Genomic DNA, 23,329 nt, shown 5'->3' with positions numbered 1-23,329 from the left:
TCTGTCAAATAAAATAAAACAAAATAAAAAATAAAAGCTGGAAATAAAAGCTCAAGCACCATTCTCACCAACATCGGCACCCCACAGGGATGTGTTCTAAGCCCCATCCTCTACACTTTATTCACACATGACTGTGTCGCATCTCACAAGAACAACACTATCATTAAGTTTGCGGATGACACTGCAGTGATAGGACGTATCACTGGGGGAGATGAGGCAGCTTACAGGAGGGAGGTGGCCAGTCTAGTGACATGGTGTGATGACAACAACCTCACCCTCAACACAGACAAGACCAAGGAGATGATAGTGGACATGAGGAAGGAAAGGAGAACTCATCAGCCACTGTTGATCCGCGAATTTGAAGTGGAAAGAGTGAGCAGTTTTAAATACCTAGGGGTCCACATCAGTGAGGACCTCACCTGGACACTGAACACCACCCAGCTGGTCAAGAAAGCACAACAGCGGCTGTACTTCTTAAGGAAGCTAAGGAAACTGCATTACTGTATGGTATGGCAACGCTACTGTAAAGGACCACAAACGTCTGCAGAGAGTGGTGAGGACTGCAGAGAAGATCATCAGGTCCCCACTGCCTTCTCTGCAGACTGTCTACCATCCCAGAGTCCACAAGAGAACTGCCTCCATCCTGAAAGACCCCACGCACCCACAACACAGATTATTCACACTGTTTAGGAGTGTGAGATGCAGGACTACCAGACTCAAGAACTCTTTCTTCCCATCAGCTATCAGACTTTTAAACAGATAACCAATGCACATAAACAGTCTCTTTTTCTGCTCAGTACAACACTACATTCCCCATCCCAGTTTGCACTATTTTTTTTGCACATAACTCAATTGCACTAGGCACTTTTTGCATAATAAGTACAATTTAAGAACCACTATACATTGTTTACATCTGTTTCATTACTCCAAAATCAGTTTTATATATTGTTTACTTTCATAGATATTTATATACTTAGATTTTATAACTATACTTCAGTCACTTCTGTGTATATATGTGTATTTATGTGTATGTCGTGTATGATGTGTATGTTGTGTGTATGACTTCACTGTGGACGGCAAAGTAAGAATCTCATTGTACAGGGAAACGTGTTTCCTTACTGTGCACATGACAATAAACAATTGAATTGAATTGAATTGAATTATATTTCATCTGCAACAACAACACTGAACTTATATAAAGACACGTTTGGAAGTCTGAACGTCTGAATGCAGAATTATCCAAAGACCTGATGAGATTTCTCTGCATGAAAACTCATGAATGGGAGATTAACCTGCTGCTGCTTCTCCAATAAGGTAGGAAATTAAATAGGACAGAAATGTGGATGGTGTGTGGATGATTGACCGAGGGCATAACTAAGCAACACAATGATCTGTAAAAGAGGAAGTAGTATGTCCCAAAGCTTGCATTCTCTTCTGTTGCACACTCAAAAGTCTAAACTTTTCCTTCACAAAAACAGTACATACTTTTGGGGCGTAGTATGAGTATGTGAATTGGGACGCAGCAATGGTGTCATGAAACTACACATTTGTTTGTTGTGAATACACACCCTCTAGTGGCGACAATTACATACGTAATTAAATACATGGGACTACTATAAAATGTCATGTGAAGGGTTTTCAAAGAAAACTTTATTTTAGTAGCATTTTATGTGTAAATCAGCTGTAAAAAAAATGTCATTATACCAAATGAATAACCTTTTTATTATTTATTTATTCAAACAGGTTTACAAAAAAGTTTGATTCATGTGGACAATTGGGAAAGCCTAACAGTGGACTATTGGCATGTTGGTAATAGGATATAGGACAATAGGATAATAACTGTTTTAAGGACACAATGCTGGCACACAGAGTGAATATACAGCATTCTGATTTTTTCCTGTCTCCTTCATGTCTGATTTCTTTTCCTGTTGGATACAATCACTTATGGCATCAATATACAGTTAAACAGATTAGAGGATTAGGTTCCATATAATTGCGCATATTATATATACATACTTATACATATTATAAACCCTTTGATGGGATTTTGAAAAATACATTTCATGCAGTGAGTAATGAAGTGAATAACAACATACAACTGGGGTTTAAATCTGCCCACCCATTGCCCACCCAATTCATTATTACCAATGGAAGTGACATGCTTGCATATTCCATGCGCATCTCATTGAAAATATCTCAACTTTTTAGAATGCTGTGAGCGCACCACGAGTCATGTGACAAAAACTGTCTGATCAGCTTTACACTTTGTATGGAATATACCAGTATGATCTCACAACGAAACATCAGTATTTTACGTTTTGTCAGTTTAGTGGTTAATTCGTATGAATTTGTACGAGTTCAGTCATACAAAAATTTATGATTTTAAAAAGGAGGTGTGGCACCCAATCCCACCCCTAACCCCAACTGTGTCACGGTATGGGGGTGGATGGAGGAGGCGAGGACCCAATTGCAGGAAGTGAAGGATTTATTGAAAAAATAAAACAATAAAAAAACTCAGATCTCCCCATGTGGGGAAAAACACAACATTATTATACACACACAACTAGACTCGATCTCGGCATGATACACTAATTTAAATCACTGTTGTAGAACAGATACGAACAGACCTCATACAACAGAAAAGGGAAACAATTAACAGTGGACCAGCACAGAACAGAGCACACTAGGAGAATAAATAGCAAAGACAAACCAATAAACAGACAGGCGGACAGGTGAAAATAATAATTACAAACAAGATAACAAGGTGGGTGGGACAAGACAATAGACAGGAGAGCGCATGACAGAGACGAGACAAGCCATGCGCTCACATAAAACAGGACAAGAACATGCAGCCAATGAGAGAGCTCATTAACCGCATGTTCATGACAACACAAACACAACACTGAAGCACACGACTAAAGCACGTGACCACAATGTAAACACCTAGCCACATGCTTTGACAAGAGACGCAAGACACGAGCACACGATAGATAAACACCTTACCCTGCGCTCACACATAAGCAACGCGCATGCTTCATCTCAACGCCAACCAAAACTGAAACCAACTAGACGGAGACACCGAGAATAAAGCAGCGTGATGCTGACAGAACAAACACTAGTACAAGAGTGCGCGCGGCCGCATCAAGCGGCAGCACGCACACTCTGCGTACACCTACAACGGCGCGCGCGCACAGAGACAGAAACAGGACCAGACATGGGTAGTGTCAGAGCTCTGCCACCAAAACAAGAATTTACAAGACCAGAGTGGCAGAACCCTGACAAACGGTCATTGGGTGATGAGCAAAATCGTACTAAATTAGCCACTAAATCAAAAAGTTAAAAATTGCCGTGAGATTGCATTGAATATACACATTTCAGTAGATTAATTACTTCAGAAAAACACAGATCACCCAAACACTGCAGTGCTTCTTTATTTTTCCATAAATAAAACTTGTTTCAGAACTGCAGCAATATTTTGTCATCCTCTGAGAAAACCGTTGATGGTCGCCAAACAACAGCAAAAGACCATGATCGCAAAGCTAAGTAAGTTTTGGAAATGATGAGGAAAGCAGTGCGCTCACACTTTCCACATGATTTTAGGCGTGATATGTAAACAGTCCCTAACCCTGCACCACCACAGCCCCTTAACCCCACACCACCACAACCCTCCAACCCTCACCCCAAACACTGTAGGGCTTTAGAATAATTAATCGCGAAACAAATTATTTTCCCAGAGATGGGTTGTGGCTGGAAGGGCATTCGCTGCGTAAAAACGTGTCGGATAAGTTGATGGTTAATTCCGCTGTGGCGACCCCAGATTAATAAAGGGACTAAGCCGACAAGAAAATAAATGAATGAATAAACAAATCATGAGTTGATGGACTAATTAGATATTAATACATGAGACAATGAATGTGATTTTTTTGACCTTGCTTGCATGTAAGCCTGTCTTTGAACACCCTTAAACCTGTAAGGTCCACCCGGTTGGTCCAATGACGGTATCCACTGGTGGATGAAGGTTCACTGCATGTTCGGTCTTTCCAGTGTACAATGTTGATTTATAGTAAACTTAACTCATATCTGACTCCAATTTTAGTATGAGGTGGTTTAGAATATTAATATATTTATCCTCGTTTTATCTGACTCCAATTATAAAACATTAAGAAGATTATATCAATATCTAATTTAGATAAATGTTTGAACCGTTTGTCTTCACTAGTAACTATTACATCCGTTCATTCGGGTGCTCATGTCGCTCAGAGAAATCGCCTCGGCCGAAGGCGTCCCTCACGATCACACTCCGGTCAGTCTTGAATATTAAACAGAGGTAAATTGACTAATACTTTAGATGGCCGCTACCAGTGCGCTCGTTCTAAAATACTTTAGTTAGTCCCGCTTAGATGTACACCTTTGAGTTAAGACAATCATCATTTCTAATTAGAGGTTAGGGCATTAATATAAATGTACCCGACTACTGGACTCTATAGTAACTTTGGATTTCACCAAGCCCATGGTTTCCCATATGAACTTAATTTAGAATAATATTACCTTCAAACAAAGGTCGGGTACCCAATCTAGGTTAGTCGTGCAATACCTTGTTGACCTAGACGGAAGTTATCGCCCTTTCCACCTAAGTACACATAAATCAATATCAAGAGTCAGCCGGATCGCTAAAACACAATTAGTGTGCCAATGCTCCATCTCAATTGGATTTTAGTCCGTCTACTGACCTGACGCAAGACGTGCGGAAACAAGGATACAGCGTAATCTACTTGAATTAATAATTACAGAGTGAGCAAAATATGGTCAAACATTACAATTTATTAGTCAGGTAAATGTATTATGCCAATTCAATCAGTCAATTCATAAATGATCAATACAAAACATCAAATTATCAAAGATAAATCCAAGATGAAAAAGATGCATTCCTGACTTTGTAATATACATAACATGGCGCAAGCCATGTTATGGGCTGATCTGGTTAGGCAGAATTGCCCTGAGTTTTTCTCAAACCTTGCCTTAAATAATCCAAGAATTCCCTCAAGGAAGGGTGTGTGTGTAAAAAGTCACACCCTTCACAGTGGTTCAAAAGATGCCTGAAGTTATATATTTATTGTGTTGATTATATCTATTTCTGAGAAAATGAGACCATTGTACCAATCGCACTGAGACATTTCAAATGATATCAAACATGATAATTAAAGTCAGTTTGGTTAATCTAAAACATTCAAACATTGAAATGACCATATGCGTGAGTTGGGGGGATAAAGCTGAGTCTCAGCATAGTCAGATGCAAATGCAGCAGGAACTGGTTTTTCACGCATTCCCCCCTGGTGGGTTGTGGAGTCCATTGGCCCTGTCTTCAGCTCATGTTTTGAATTGTCAAAGACATCAAAAATATTTGTAATATTTCAATTCTTACAAACCCAAACTATGACTTTTTGTAATCCATAATAGAAGCACATTAATGAATCGTAATGGAACTGGAATAGATTTTAAGATGTTAGTTTTAGAGTTTCCTCTAAATTCTTTCATTCTTTCAAATACACGCAGACACTCAAAACCATTTATGTGTGAATTTACATTCAAGCTATGTAGAGCTGACTCCACATCTGTGATGAGTAGGTTGCAAACCCATGTCAGATTATGGGAGGATTAATGGTGCTGCTGCCTGTGGCTTTCAGTTCATTTAAATTGAAGGCTTATAAACAGATCATAATTTGTGCTCATAAAGGTATTTATGGAGACACAGTTAAACTTCCAGTTATGTCCGCAAAGTTTTATAAGATATACAAAGACAATGTCTTTGATGTTGTGCCAACCAAACATCCAAGCCAGTTGGACGCAACTCCAAAGAATGTACTGGTTCTTTGATTATCTGAAGAATCTTTTGCACTGAAGGATTTTTTGTGTAGTTCTTAAAACGATCGATGGAATTAGTCTCCTTTTTAGCAGCAAGTTCACACAGCAAGAAATAATTTATTTGTAAACAAGCCTGCGCTGGTCCTTTAACTTTCAACTTTTGCCATATGACCCAAAGATAAGTGTGGTAAGAAAAGCTGAATTAGAAAGAATTAATGAGGTTATTAGACAACACAATAAAACAAGAAACTCAGTCTGTTAAAACTAAACAGTTCAATAGACAATACCCTAAAAACAGTACAAAAATTAAAGTGTGCTGTAAACATCTCAGTGATAGTTTCCCAGTGCATATATACAAACTAAAAGAGTGATAATACCCTTCTGAAAAATAAAGTTTGCAGGTTCAGTACATTCTAAAAATGTAGGTTCAGACATAGGTAACTTCAAAATCCAGAAAAGTTTGCAAGCTGTTAGTAGCCCTCTTGCGTTGGCCATGCTGCTCTCTGTATATTGTTTCTTACCTCCTGTCAGGTGACTGGTCTTACTGTTGGCCATACTTTTTTTTAAAGACATAGGCTGCGTTCGAATGCGCTTACTGCTCTTCTAATGTATAGAAAAAGCAGTACGCAAGTGATTGAGTATGTTTGAATCCCCAATGTTCAAAAAAAGAGTAGGCGAGTATTACTTTAATCCTCACAAGATTCAGCCATACGTATACTCAATTTGCTCAATTGCTCAATTTGATACAGTATGTGCATACTCATGTAACGTACAGTCCACAGATAAAATTTCTTATTGATTTTATCACGGTCTGGCTTTGGTCGACAGAAAAGTTTTACGACTCCTGGCTCCAAGAAGTCTGGATTTTCGTGACAGCTTAAGTAATCTAGGGAGCCTGGAGAGATAGGCCTGTCACTTCAAAGACATTCCTGCCCAAATACACACACACACACACAACCACGAGGCTGTTCCGACAGAAAGAAAATGAACTCATCAAATCCTGAACCAGCACAAAACTATGGTGTTATGTTTTGTAAACTTTGTATCTCATTTCTGACTTTTCTTACCTGTGTAACCTCTCTTATAACCTGTATGTATGTTCCCTTTAGGCCTTTGTAAAGCATAAATATTGTAAGGATATGAAAAATTATGTTGATGTACTTTAAACCCCCCCATGTTTGGTACCGATGGGTTTCTGCTGACATTTTACCACACATGATGCATAGAGAAAGACCATAACTTGCATTGCTTTATTCTTTAAAGCCCTGTATTAAATGCCTGTCCGCATGCTTTAGGCGGACACTCAAATTTGCATACGAGCAGCCCCGAGACAAAGGAAGGTTCGCGCGCAAACTTTCCCCTGAAATCATTGGTCAGAATACTGTACGGGTTGTCACGTGACCTGCAGGTATAAGCAGACCTTCTGCCCAAACATCTGAGCAGAAAGAGAACGTCCTAAAAAGAACATCATTGACGGTGGCCCTCGTGCCACACGTGGCTTTCTAAGCCGCATGGACTTTTTCCCACCACGCTTTCTTTATTTTCCGGCAAAGTAAACTCAGTTTAAAGTTTTTCGATTGTGTTCGTCCGAACTGCATTACAAACTCCACGCATCAAGAAGGACATCAAAAAGAGTTTCATCAGGACGGAAGCATAAAGAGAGAGACTCCAGACATGAAAGACCAGGTGATTTTAGTTATGCGATTAAGCTGTGCCCCTTTTATCAAAAAGGTGTTTTTTTATAACCTTGGTGGTCCGTAATGGTGCATGTGGAACTGAAAGTTTTGTCACTCTTTTATCTGAAATCTGTATTTCCTAGCTTTACTATGTCTCTTTGCTGTTACACGTTCTATAGACCCAATATCTCCACGTGGTTTACCTTTGTTTTGTGTTTAATGTATGTTTGTGCGTTTGTTTTTTCGTTACGTCTGACTAGTCAATAAATTCCATTTATAATCAAATGAATTGTATTGTTTGCCTCACGAGAAAATGTCACTGAAATACAGATTCCCCTGCCTAGCTATTATAAGTTGTTTAAAACTTTTGAATGATTAATCTACTTCACAAGAAGTAGCAATTAAATTCCCTTTTTCTAAATGAATAGATTACCGTGTCCGCTCGGAAGAGCGGCAGCTCTGCTTGTGTTCGTTTGGTCAAATTAACAATAAATTGATCCGGAATTTTAATGATTAATAACAATTCGTTATTGTTGATAATTAATATTCATAATCTGGGAATCCGCTCGGTCGCGCGAGCATGATCATTTACAATCATATGTTTGTTTGACCAAATTGACTGAAGCTTAAGCCGGAATATTAATAATTAAGAATAAACCGTTATTGTTGATTTATTAATATTCATAAAATGAGCTAATTTCATGTTACACTCACCTACAACACAATGGGACAAAACAGTACGTGAAGAAAGAAGTACGTTTGAAACTTTTAAGTAAAAATGGGACGCAGACAATTTGAAACGCAAGTTATTGGAAAGCAAAGAGAAACCCCCCTGAGTTAAATCGCATTTGTTGAGCTAACGTTAATGTTAGTGTACAGTAAATATAAAGTGGTATAGAATGAACTAAAATGTTAATTCCCCACTTCAAATTTTGGTCATGTAAAATAAGCAGGCTAAAGCACTACTTTACACAAAGATGAACATCACTCTTGGATGTCCTACAGTAAGTAACAGCACACTATTGATGCCAATATAATAAAATATTACAAGAATTCTCCGTATCTTCTGGTATATATATATGAAGAGTTCAGATGCAAAAACCTTTAAATGCCATCTGTTCTAAAATTTTGTAAGCTTCAGTGTGTATGTTCAGTAAATCCATTTTTATGGTAAAAATAGGTTCTTTGCATTGACTTTAAAGTGACATAACTACAAAAATATTGGAGGCTGAGAAAAATGCTCATTTCAGAAGAATATTTCAGATGGCACAAATTTTTGCATTTAAACGCTATATATATATATATATATATATATATATATATATATATATATATATATATATATATATATATGTATATATATATATATATATATATATATATATATATATATATATATATATGTATATATATATATATATATATATATATATATATATATATATATATATATTTTTTTTAAGAAAATGCGTTGAAAACTATTTGGTCGATTGCGAGGTGCTTCTGTCCGTTATCTTATTTATATTATTATTATGGGATTGTTATAATTGTTAATAATAATTAAAGGACTTATAATTTACAAAGGCTCTGAAAAACATGGTTGTATCGTTTACAATTAACAAAAATGATGTAAACGTGATGGTGTTTCTTGTATCATATGAGATTATTTGCAAACAAATCTACAATGAGAAGGTTAATTATATCTGCATTGAATAATCAAACAAGTCAGAAAAACAAAGGTTACTTGTAGATAAGAATTGTTATACAAACAATAAAGACAACAAAAATTCATGTGAACCTTTATAAAAATAAATATATTAATTTAAATTAAGATTCATTACTACAAAAATATTGGAGGCAGAGAAAAATGCTCATTTCAGATGAAAGTTTTTGATGGCGCTGGTGTTTGCATATGAACTCTTGTTTAGGTTACTTGTATTATATGAGATTATATGCACACAAATGCACAATGAGAAGGTTAAATATATTTGATTAATCTAACAAGACAGGAAAACAAACTGTAACAAACAGGACTAGTAACCACCATCCAGCCAGCAAAGGGAGCCTTCGCCCGAATTCTGACTGCCTATTCTTCGTTGGTTACTTCCTGTTTGGTGGCCATATTAACCTGGCCACATCAAACACAGTGCGGAGTATTGGCAGTATCTGCTGCCTTACCAAGCGTTTCACCTTGTGTTTTACTGCTTTTCTGCTCTAACCTTTGTGCCTGATTTGTTGTCTACTGCTCTTGGATTTCTGGATTACTACGACTGAGCCTTATGATTTGGATTTGTTTGCTGAGCACTATTAAACTTTTGCACTTGGATCTAATCTGTCTCCATGTTGTCATCACCGCCATTGTCACAGAATACTTTGCCCAACATGGATTCAGCAGAAGTTTCTCAAGTACAGGCTACGTTTGCTTATCAAAGTGATTTACTCAAGGGATATAAGAAACAACTGAAGTGTAAGTAATATGGCCGACCAGACACATAAATATTTTGCATTTTAGTCCACAACCGAGCCAACTTTGCCAGAGAAGACTCGAAACCTGATTCCAAGGTATTTACGACCCAAAGGAATGTGCTATGCGGCATTAAACACAGGAACAACTTACAAATGACTCTTTAAACTGCTTGTTTAACACTGATGTTTTCATATAAACTTTACTCTCTTTATGTTTAATCATATGTTTTGCAAAGTTTCCCTTTCTCTTGTATTAATATTTTTGGTTTTAATACCCCTGCATATAATGTTTACTGTACCTAAGCTAAACATCCTCTCATACTGTTCAAGTTTGGACTTTTTGAAAAGCTTACTCGTTGTACAAATCGATCGTTGACATTTTATTTTAATATGAGTGCAACATATTAACGCTATAAGAGACTTTAACATTTCTGTCCCGATTTGCATAAAATTTGCCTATGCAAATTCTTCTGCCTCGGACAAAGACCCATAAATTTAATATTCCAGGAAGTTAGCTTTTAATTGGTCAACTTTCCATGGAGGGTGAATCTGAACCCACCCTATAAGTTAGGACCAAGCTAAACTTGCTCTCTCTTCTCTTTGAAACGCTCTTGGGATCTCTCTTCGCACCCGCTCTGTTCAACCTCTCTCCCCCAACTCCAGGCAACCGCCCTCTCTGCTCTGGAAACACGTTGCTTTAAACTTTCTTCAACTCTATACAACTTCCTCAGAGAATGAGAAACCTCCAAGAAAGTAGGCAGAAACCCAGACAGAAAAGGTTAATCGCACCACGCTCAGATATTTCACCGCCCAGAATCCTTTTTGCAACTTCAAACACTACAAGCCTCGTGGAGAACAAAGGATCAGCCAGCCAACCACGTGCTTTAACAACGGGAGCTCGGACATAACAAACAGACCGCAAGTTACACCTTTCTCCCAGCATCTAAACTGGTGTGAACTAAATTCAGCCCTAAAGAGACAATAGAAGGGTTATATTAAATTTGATTACGTTTGGTTTGCTTGGTTTGTTCTTACAAACTCCGAGGCTTTCCCATCATTACACCTTCTCAACCTCTTACCTCACGTTACTCTTCCCTATGCTTGTATGAATGTGTGTTTGTGTTAGGTGTTAGTTTCTCTTAGATTAGTCACTAAAGTTTAATTTTGTATAAAGAAAGGTGCCTGTGTATATTAATGAATCTAATGTCTTGAACTTTGATCTTGCTACCCTGCTCAAATTTTATGTTGATAGCATCGCTGAACGATTCGTTTGTTCGGATCAAAAGAGTCGATTCATTTGAAGCCCCGTTCAATTGAATCTTCCTCCCGCTAAGCTAGCCTGCTATATAATGTTCCAGTAGGTACGCGAGCATTGAAATCTAAATCATAACTCGCAACATTATAACGGCGGAAAAGGTGCGGGAAGAATAACTTTGAGCTAATTTACTACAGTAATAATGGTGTAGATATGCGAGCACTTTAATCTACAGTATAATTTGTGACAGATTATTAATGTGGATACATGTGCAAGTTAATCGACATTATTATTATAATTTGCTACATGTTTATTTGTGGAGAATAAACAAAGCATGAAATATGTAATTATTACAGATGCAATTATCAAATGTCAACGATCACCTTACTCAATACATCCGGTCACTTCCTTCTCCTCAAAGCTCTCCGGTAAGATAAGCTTAGCCTAACAAATTTGATGGCTCACCTGAGCAATGCCGTGGGTCTGTTCGCCAGTGTAAAATATTCTTTACCAACCAACCTGATACTTATGTGCAAGAGACTCAGAAGTGTGCAGTGTTAATGTCATTGTTAACTGGACGAGCCCTAGATTGGGCATCAGCGGTTTGGGAGAGTCATGCTAACATACAAACATTGTTTGATTGTTTTATCTCCCAACTACATGAGGTGTTGGCTTATCTTGAAGGGGGGCAGGTAATTTCTAAGCGTCTCCTAAACTTAAAACAAGGAGTACGCACCGCAGCTGACTACGCTATTGAATTCAGAACGCTGGCAGCTCAAAGTGGATGGAACTATGTTGCCCTCAAAGCAGCATTTATTAAGTGGGGATTAGATACGAAAATACAAACCAAACTAGCCTGCAAGGCGGTAGATACTACATACAGTGACACACCCTGGCCATCAAGATAGATTATTTGCTACATAACCAAGAACACCTTTATAAACAACAAGCAACCAACCTGGAACAAGCCCAGACACTCTCCAACCCAGGCAAATGGCAGCCGCTCGTCTCTCAACTAAGGAAAGAGACCATTGTCAGCATGAAAACCTGTGTTACAACTGTGGATAGGAGAATCATCGCTCTGTTTTCTATCCCCACAAGACCAGCCAATCCTCCCAAGCTAAATACAGTGTGAGTACCATTGAACTTCCTACTACTTCTAACCACAGTTTTCTTTTGAGCTGTGAGGTAAGTTTTGATACTACCTCTCAATGGGTTTCGACATCTGGATCAGCAGTAAATGTTGTTAGCCAAGAACTAATCAACACATTAAATGCTACAACATGCCCCTGTGTCCCCGCCATCAGCACAACCACCGTTGACAATGGTACTATTGGTTCTAGGATAACAGCCATTACTCAACCCATGTCACTTTGCATTTGACTCTTCCATAAGGAGACCATAACTTTCTACGTTGTCAAATCATGCAAATATGAAGTAATTTTAGGGCACCCATGGCTTACCATCCATGACCCAACCATCTCCTGGAATAAAGGTAAACTCACACGCTGGTCAACGCATTGCCATCAACAATGCTTTACTAACCTCTTGTCTCTACATTGCCTATCCACTAGCATAGAAAGCCCAGAAGTCCAATCACAAATCATGTTACCACCAGCCTATGCAGAATATGCAGAGTTGTTCAGCAAGTCCAAAGCAGCTCAACTACCACCTCAGCGATCTTGGGACTGTGCAATTAAACTGTTGCCTAATATGTCTTCACCTAAAAGTAAAGTTTATCCCCTGTCTTGCCCTGAAACACAGGCCATGAAAACCTACGTTGAGGAGGCCCTAGCATCGGGTTACATTCAACCCTCCACTTCCCCTGCCGCAGCGGGATTCTTCTTTATAGGAAAGAAGGATGGAGGCCTACTTCCTTGTATTGACTACAAAGGATTGAATAATATCACCGTCAAGTATCGCTACCCTCTTCCCCTGGTCCCTCCAGCCCTGGAACAATTACGTGATGCCCATATCTATATTAAACCTGACCTTAGGAGTGCTTATAACCTTATTCGTATTTGAGAGGGCGACGAATGGAAAACCGCATTCTTGACCATTAGGGGCACTATGAAAACCTCGTTATGCCCTATGGACTTGCTAACTCACCTGCTGTCTTCCAATCCTTCATAAATGAAATATTCAGAGACCTGCTGAACAAATGTGTCATAGCTTAAATAAAAGAAATTTTGATTTATTCTCCCAACCTAGAGCAACATATCAAGGATGTCAAAGCAGTCTTAGCACGCTTGCAACAGAACCATCTCTACGCCAAACTAGAGAAATGTGAATTCCATATGTCCAAAACCAAGTTCTTGGGATATATTATCAGCCATCAAGGAGTGTAAATGAACGATTGTAGGGTACAGGCAGTCACTGTTTGGCCTCTCCCCAAAACTGTGAAAGAACTACAACTTTTTTGGGAGTTTGCTAACTTTTATCGCAGGTTCATTAGAAACTACAGCCTTACTGCAGCCCCCCTTACCTCAAGCCATGTAAAATCAACTGGAATCTGGAACTACCCTTCATTGTGGAAGTGGATGCTTCAGACTGTGGCATTGGAGCTGTCCTCCCACAACGTCATGGAAATCCAGGTAAACTCCACCCTTCTGCTTATTTTTCTCTTAAACTGACTGCTGCTGAAAGAAATTATGATGTCTCTTTTCAGTTCACTTAATAAAATAAAAGAATCTCTTATTTGCCATAAAAGCGAAATTACTGAATCTGCACATAGCAACCTGAGAAAAATGATCATTGTAGAAGAAAATTCTTCTAATTTCAGGGGGAAAATGAGCAACGCTGAGGTCTCTCAACAAGTCAGTAAAAAGGGGTAGTGCTGCTTTAATTGCATGGAAAACTAAAGTGGGCTGCCAACACAATGCCTGCAAAATCCTAGAAAAAAATATCATGGCCTGCTCACACAGATCCTGCAGTCAACCTACAACTGTGGGCCACAACCAGACAAACCAGCACTGAGTCCATTTAGATTTAGTGTGGGCAGACTTTAAACCTATTGTCCCCATAAAAAGCAGGCATGGGCCCTGCAAGAGCATGCAAGGAACAGGCTGACATTATGGGATTAATAGTCCTCTTGTGTGGCCTGCCCACACAGAGCCAATGGTGAGCCTACAGCTGTGGGCCACACCTGGACTAGATCACACTAGGCCTGGGCTGGTCATACCTCACTGTGACCGCAAAAAGCCAGCATAGGCCCTGCAGAAGCATGTTTTGCAGTGATAGGATTGTTGTTATTCATAGGAATATGAGAACAAAATGAAATACCAGTGATGTTGATCAGATTAATGCATGCCAAACAAAAATACAGGCACAGTATATTAAAGACATACACATACAGTAGAGAAAGCTAAGGCTAGGCTGGTGGCATTTAAATGTTTGTACTTTTTAAGCCTGATATTTTATGTTGTAATACAATTAGATTCTAAGATTCTAAATTTGTCATTTTAAAAGCATACTATAAAAATATGGCCAAACATTCAATTATTTTGTACTTAGCAGGCATTTAATAGACCTAACAACAGAGTTTTGCACACATTCTAGACTTTTTCTTATCACTAATAATTGGTTTTCTAGTTGGCCACATGCACGATTTTACAACATCACTTAAATCTATTTAATTACTATAAAAACAGACACTAAAAATACAGGAGGATCTATGATTGTGATATAATACAAAAACACATATACGTTTCGCTCTCCGACAGCGAGTCGACTCGCCTCTGACCTGTCACTCCTCTAAATACATTCTGAATGGCGGCGCGGGAATGAAGGTATTGCGCAATTACTCATCTCTGCAAATGTGGCGAGTGCTTTATTTTAACACGAGAGAGCGCATTCATGTACGCAAATCGCTAAAACAGATATGCGAGCTCTTAAATAGGCTTTTTTTTTTTTCAAATGTACTGCAAGTGCTCTCAAGATCGCATGTGTGCTCAGATTGAATACAATCGCGGTCTTTCTACTATTAAAGTAGACATTATTTATCTTTGTTCCTTGACTAAATTTATTCAAAAGTATTCAAAGTTATCAAGTATTTAGAAATAGATTATACATGATCGATGAAAATGCTAATGGTCTTATTTGGCTGTGTTGTGAAGTGAAACTTACTTTTAGCAAAGGTGGAACTTTTTTTTATTTCTTTACGACAAAAGAATTATGCTGGAAATGTTTCTGGATGAGGTATTTGTGTGATTTATAAATTTAGCTGTATTCTGATCTGTCCTAAAGCATTACAGATCAAAGCAATCCATTGTTACTTATTGTTTATTTTTCAAAATTAACAATAAGGCTTTAAAAGCACTGCTTTGATAAATGTAGTGTTGTCATATTTCAAATACCTCAAGTAAAATGAAGTCATTTGTTTTATTTTATTTTTTTACTGACAGTGTACTTGTATTTTTTTTTTAGTTTCTATTTTAGATTAGGTTAAATGTAAAATAAAATCTACATGTGATGTACAGCTTTTTAAGAAACAAATTTGCCATATTGTAAAGAAAAATAGTGTAAAATATGCAAATAAAAGGCTAAATTTAAATCTTTTTACCATATACTTCAATTAAACCTTTCAAAGCTTGTAAATATCGTTTTAAAAAATGGGCAAAAAGTGTCTCTATGGCCTTAAAGATTATTTGGTAGTTTTACCAGTGCTATTGAAAAAGAATAATTGTCATGAAAGGAAAAATCGACCATACTTCCTTTGTTAGTGCAATTTCCTATACATGCAGCTTTGGGATTTAAGCAATTAAACCATTCAATCAGGTTTACACGTAAAAAAGTTATTTTATAATGAAAATCAGTTTTTTTTTCCAAAAGTAACCAACTAGTACTTTTTAAAAGAGTACTTTGTACTTTTACCTATTAGTATTATTTACTAAAATGTGTGTTGTTTTAGCAGTGTAACAGTATTTTTACCTGAGTACAAAAAAGACTTCACAAGCATTTAGTGCAGGTTTATTATATTATTAATATATGATTAATAAATATTATTTTTAATGATTTTTATTTGTATCTATTCCTATGCAATGTTTTATGGGTTGCTGAGAATACTTTTCAGGTCTTCAATACATAGCATGTCAGTCTTGAAAAAAAAAAAATAGGTGCTGGAATTGATTTTCATTAGGCTGTGCCTGTATGAACCCTGTCATATGTACATTTAACATATATTTCAAGATTGTCTGAAAGTGTAGGAATATGACATATATCCTATATTCATAAGGTCCAAGCAAAATCTCCAGCTTTTGATGAATAGGCTACAATGAATACTTTAGATTTAAGTACAGCAGTTTTCTTTTTACTTTTTAAGAACAGGTCATTTTTTTATGAACTTTTAAAAGCACATTTTAACTAAAACTTTTTTTTTTATCTGCAAGCACAGTTAATGTTCAGACTATCACAAATGTTTAAAGTGACTGATAATAATACATATTCTTAATAATAGGAATTAATCTGCATCATTTTAAAACTGTGCACACCTGTAGCTGCTCAATTAGGGCTACCACGCTATTTTTTAATACTGGTTAAAAAATAGCATCGTAAGGTGGTACTTGGAGAGACAATTTTTTTCTAAGGTGGTACTTGGTGAAAAAAGTTTGAGAACCACTGATCTAGATACAATCCCTTCTTGTACTTACTGCTATTGTCAGATCTTTTTGAATAGCAAGACAGGAAATGGATAGATCTTATTGTGTATTTAAATCACTGAAAGACCCCTCTATAAATCACATAAAACTTACCTCTATCACTCCATTCACCAAAATATCTAACAGGTGAACTGAGAATGCCATTGTCTTAGCTATCCACTTTGCCCAGAACGCACCTAGATAGAACCAGCATATGCTTTTTCAGTTTCACCTTTAATACTGTGATCAAAGCTAATCTCTGAGCTCTTTGATCTTAGCATCAGATCCTCCATCTGTAACAAGATCCTGGAATCTCTCAAACCACAGACATTTAGGATCAGTAACCACATCTTCTCCATTCTCCCATCAAACAAATTGGTGGACAAACCACAAACTCAAAACTTAAAGAATAAAGAGCAGATTGTGGACCACCTGCTAACAAAGCACCACACGCAAACAAACAAACTCTCTCTTTCTCTGATCTACATCAATAGGATAGCAATGGAGTGCATGGCTAGTTAAGTTCCTTTGTGTTTGCCCCTCTGATCTCTCTTGTACCCACACTATCAATCATACTTTGTTTTAAATTAGCACAAATGCTGCCTGAAGAGAATGAATATAAAGTATTGTCTACCTGATTGTGTCTCCTCTTTTATCTGGGAGACATTATAGGAGTCTTTAAGACTCAAGTGGCAAAACGAAGCATTTAAGGCCTCTATTTAGTCTGCAAATACAAGTGTTGTTTCAGAGGGGATGGACTGAAATGCTCTTTCGAAAACTTAGCAAAATCGATTTTTGACTGGTTTTCTGGAAAATTGCATAGCGATACCAGATTCATTATGCTCCTAAAAAGTACATACTTTTTATAACGTTAGCTTTTGGACATACCACTCTCTCAATAACAGACCATTCAGGTTACATGCCCTGTAAATCATCTTGTCACGTCATCTTCATTTCTTTCTTAATTCATTTTATTTCAATTGACTTTTTTTTTAAACATGGCAGTATCCTCATAATAAGTCCCCATGAAATCAAGGCAAGGCAAGTTTATATATATAGCACATTTCATACACAGTGGCAATTCAAGGTGCTTTACATAAACAGCAATAAAATAATAAAAATTATTAAAAACGGATAAAAACAGATTAAAATGTGTTTCAAAAAACAGTTTGTAAAAGAATGGAAAAGATCAGAAAGACATATTAGTGTGATCTGTCGGACGTAGCAAAGTGCTCATCGGGAAGGTCGGTGAGGAGGGCCTTACAGTAATCCAACCTGCTGCTGATAAAAGCATGAGGAAGTTTCTCCAAGTCTTAACTGGAAACAAAGCATCTACTTCTTGCAATGTTTTTGAGATGATAGTATGCTGATTTACGGATTGCTTTGACAAGACTACTGAAACTCAGATCTGACTCCAGAGTTTCACCAAGATTCTTGACCTTATTTTTTGTTGTTTGACCTTTAGAGCCAAGGTACACATTCACCTTGAGAACCTCATCTCTGTTCCCAAAGGCAATCACTTCAGTTTTCTCACATCTTCATAGAAAAGGCTGATGTAGATGGTTCATCCCTACTGTAACTTGGCTTCTTTAAAGTGCCAGTTTTTAACCAGGTGTTCGTTTTAATGAATATAGTAAGTAAAAAAAAATTACAATTGTACTATCGCTTAGCCCATAATGGGAAAGGGCGGGGCTATTGTGACGCAGACTTTAAACCGCGAGATGAGTGTGTATGTATAGGTTGTATATTACAATTTGTAGTGTGACTTTTTTTCTCTTTCAGTGAATTTCTTTACTCACAAAAATATGACATGAGAGTGCATGAAAATAATAAAAGATAAAAATTTTCAGCCATTACAAACATTCTCTTGCACGCCCCTGGTGGTCAGACTGCACACTTCTAGGGGTGCACACACCCTAGTTTGGGAACTGCTGCCCTACATGGTACTCCAATATCTGTGACATTGTCTCTCAGTACACCCCTTCTTGTTCCCTGCGGTCTGTTGATACTCTCACAATTCAACAGCCACCATGTAGATTAAAATCAAAGGGGGGAAGCCTTCTCTGTTGCTGCACCCAGGTTATGGAATGCTCCCACACTAAAGTGTGGAAGAAATACTTCCACACTAGCTAGCCCAAAGAAGATCTTAGAAACTCATCCTTTTAAGACTGCATTTTTAGATTCCTAAACATTCTAATGTATTTTTATATTATATAATTTTTTTTCTGTGTTGAATCCTTGCATGTAATTGCATGTTTGACTTCTCTGTTGTTGAAGAGCTTTTGGTTTTAGAAAAGCACATATATAAGTAAAATGTTTTCTTATTATTTTAAAATTTAACTGAATTTCAGGCAAATTAACATTTAAATTTGAATTTCAGGTGTTGAACATTTCCCTTGATGGATCATCTAATGCTTTAAAAATGCACTGTACAATAACCTCATTCTCACTACACACACACACACACTACTTTCTCTGCTCATATTTTGCTATTTTATTCTATCATATCGTAATGCTATTTGCACTGGTCATTGACCATTTGTAATTTACACACCTTCTTAGGGTGGGGCAGTACGTAGTGCTGTCGCCTCACAGCAAGAAGGTCGCTGGTTCGAGCCTCGGCTGGGTCGGTTGCCATTTCTGTGCGGAGTTTGCATGTTCTCCCCGTTTTGATGAGGGTTTTTTTTCCGGGTGCTCAGGTTTCCCGCTCAAGTCCAAAGACATGTGGTACATGTCTAAATTGTCCATAATTGTCCGTAGTGTATGTGTGTGAATTAGAGTGTATTGTGTTTCCCATTGATGGGTTGCAGCTGAAAGGGCAACTGCTGTGTAAAACATATGCTGGATAAGTTGGCGGTTCATTCCACCGTGGCGACCATTGATTTATGAAGGGACCAAGCCAAAAAGAAAATGAATGGATGAATAAACCTTCTTATTTGCACTTCTAAATGCTAACTGAATTTCATTTTTACTCTGCACATTGGCAATAAAGTTGAATCTAACCCAATCTAAGTTCTGTGAAAATTAAATGTTTATTGTCCATAATGAGACTGTGGGTGCTTTGGGCAAAGTTTTCCCTTTGAATTTTTATCACATGCTGCATGCATCATGTATAATTTGCTGCATTCCATGAATCAGCGTGACATCTCTGCCCCCTCCTTTTCCATTTCCTAACTTTCTTGGCAACACAAACCCTTTTGCTCTTTCATTTTTCATGCTTCCGTGTAGGAAAACTCAATGGGAGGACATCAAAACAGGTCATTCAGGGGTCTACTGCCTATGAGGTCCACTGTTAACATCTGGACATATCCTGGCTAATCACAAGCTGAGAACTTCATGATCGAAAAAAGAACAATTTAAAATAGTTTCAAATAGAGCAAGAAGAAAGTAGAAGCTAATATTCTGATTACTTTCTAGTATTTTGTACAGAATGCAGCCAGAGCCAAATTACATAATTATTCTGGAGTGGATGCACCTTCATAAGTCACAAACTCATAGATTAACTCATTTTTCATGGTTGATAATTAGTCATGTAATCTCCACAAACTTTTTGATAAAATTTGATCTTCAATATTTTGCCATATGTTTTGGGACACCCCTCTAAATAACTGAATAACATTGTTTAATCACTTCCATGTAGAAAATCTGTAGAAAATCTTCAAACATTTGTGAAAGAATGGGAAGCTCTCAGGAGCTCAGTGAATGCTGGAAATCTAGTGAAATTAGAAATAATTGTGACATTTCCTCACTACTAGAATTCGAAAGTTGAATGTTATTTATTCTCAGCCTCAGATGTCTGCAGCGTTTCTGGAAACACTTCAGCAGATACTCAGTTATCCTCTGATTTTTGGGAGTCGAGTTTGCAACAGTCTTAACCAGCCGGTAAACAAGTTTAATCAATAAAAAAAAAAAAAGAACTGGGATGCTCATTAATAGATGTTTTACATGCAGGATTCTTAAAATTCCTAGTTAAATTTGAGACACTCGTGATTGAGTAATTTACAGCCTACACACCTGTCTGTTATTGTAGGGATAACTTTGTGACGATTAGCATTTACTTACATGACGTGAATGCAGGATTATTAAAAGTATGCAAAACTCACTGCATAAAAGCTTCAACCCGTTTTGTTGCACGCAGGTATGCTAATACTTCTTTTTTTTCTAATGGCAGAGAAAAAAATTTGATATTGTGTAATGTTGGTCATAAATACATTATTCCACAAATACATCATTTGCATTTATAGAACAATGGAAACTTTCACTTAATTGTCATCCCAGTCTGCGTGAGCTTTATTTAAAAATTCATCAACAAAATAATCAATGTCCTACTACTTCCTATATGTTTTGCTGACAGATCATTAAGCATATTGATGGGTCATTGTTGTACATTTTAAAGAGGCTAGTTAATAAATGATGCATGGTTGCGTGCCGCCTGGGCTGTTACTCTGTAAATATTTCCACAACCTTAAACATCACACAGCACAAAAGGAAACGTGACTGGTTGGATAACCTGTTAGTCAAATAGCATTGTGAGCAGCAGGAGCGGCTCCAGGATTTTTCAAAGGCATTCTTTACGGCATAATTTGTTTCCTTTTTAATTTCAATCTTTTGTTGAAATCTAAATGTAATTAAAGCACATCAGCAACAATGAAGAATATATATATATATATATATATATATATATATATAAATTGAAAATATATGACAGAAGATTGTAATACATTTCAATTAGTGAACCAACAATAAAATCCTTACTCTTCACTGACTGAAAATCATCCATCCGCAGAAGTTGAGTAGTGGACGGGCTCAAACAAAATATAATTTGTACATTTTTCTTGGAAAAAAAATCTTTTAAAATGAATTTCGTATATAGTTTGTCTCTTTGTTTACATATTTTTCTTGGTCAGTTATCTTCTAAATAAAATAGAAAAACAAACAACATTTGAGGTGAAGTGCATCAAAACAAATCCGCTAGGCCTATGCTTCAACAATACCAAATCACGAACTTGATTGTCAATGAAATAATAATCTAGCCTAAATAAAATTAAAGTGAAATATTCAATTTCAGAGAAGCCTATATTAAACAATTTTCCATGTTGCTCCAGTCAATTACAATTTAATTTAATCAAACAATTTGAATAAGCAGGACAGGCATTTACAATATTTACAACTACACTGAACATGTTCCCACATTACCTCGGTGGCACAAACTCGGTTGGAAGGGTGAGAAAACTCAGAAACTCTTTATGAGAATGGAGATGTCTGCTTAGTTATGCCAGTCTGTCAGATAAAATTGTTTAAAACACCTTGAATGATTCCGTTCCATACGAAGAGGCTGCACAGCAGCTGGATCTGATCTGTCTGATGATTGTGATTGCTGCCAGCTTTGTACGCTGACACCACCAATTCATTGGCATTTCATTGGCCCGTTTTATTGCTCTTTCAGATGATTGGCTTCTTATGAAATTCCCATAGTAGAAGTTTCAACATAGCATTTCCGTAAAAAAAACTTGTTTTAAACAATAGCTATCTGAATTGAATTGAATTAATTTTTAGTGTGCAGAAAAACAGCCAGCAAAACTAAAGCCAATAGATTTCTTTACCCATCTTCCACCATGCAAGTACATACACACTTTAAAACACACAAACGTACACCTTTATTTATTCTCATTCTTTCTTGATTTGTCACTATATTGTAGTTTATACTGTTTAATAATCAATTTAAATGATGTAATAAATAAATAAATAAGCGCCATTAATTCCTGCCCTCTCATGGTAGGTACGCACAGTGCGTACAGCCGTACGGCTGCAGGCGCCACTGGTGAACAGTCGTTGACCATTTAAAGTGGCCAAAGTTTTCTGACCTTCAGCCATCTGTCAAAAGCCTGTTTTACACAGCAAGCATGAGCAGCGCGTGTCTTTTTAGCATCCATGTTAACAGATTAGAGCTTTTATACTGCACACAGAAGCAGCGTGTCAGTGCGAAGCGTGATCGTCGATAAAGCAGCAGTGTCACAATAGTTTTGGTGCTGGGTCTATTTTTGACATGCTACTCACGGTCATTTAAAGTGGCATTACATTGATGATGACCAAAAACACGATGAATGGCAATAAAAAGTAGCAATTTTACCCAACAAATGCATCGATAATATCCACTGATTTTTATATATTCAATTAAATGAACTTAAATGATTAAAAACGGCAGCAAATATTTACTTGGCCCCGAACTACAAAACAAAATTTAAAAGAATTTTAGTATTAGTTTTGCTTAAGTTGACTGATTGTTTGATTGATTGTGTATAAATAGCATTATAATAATTATATTGCAATTATTCATATCACTTATTGTTCAATTATTCATATTGCAATAATTACTCATATCCTAGTGAGTATTGATGGCAGATGGTCACAGATCAAATTAACCAGTGGATTAA

At 37.0% G+C, this 23,329-nt stretch overlaps 1 long non-coding RNA gene across 1 annotated transcript; it reads left to right on the top strand.

Moving 5' to 3' along the window:
• The first annotated feature begins 16,878 nt into the window (after positions 1 to 16,878).
• LOC147832899 (uncharacterized) lies at positions 16,879 to 21,324 on the top strand. Its single transcript, XR_015515187.1, has 2 exons — positions 16,879 to 19,436; positions 19,795 to 21,324. It is a non-coding gene; the product is annotated as an uncharacterized LOC147832899 (long non-coding RNA).
• The last annotated feature ends 2,005 nt before the right edge of the window (positions 21,325 to 23,329 follow it).

This window comes from Danio rerio, chromosome 18 (genome assembly GCF_052040795.2).
Source record: "Danio rerio strain M-AB ecotype USA chromosome 18, GRCz13ab, whole genome shotgun sequence".
In the NCBI taxonomy this organism is placed as follows: domain Eukaryota; kingdom Metazoa; phylum Chordata; class Actinopteri; order Cypriniformes; family Danionidae; genus Danio; species Danio rerio.
The sequence above is the reverse complement of the archived record's forward strand: the minus strand, read 5'-3'. Positions and strand labels throughout refer to the sequence as shown.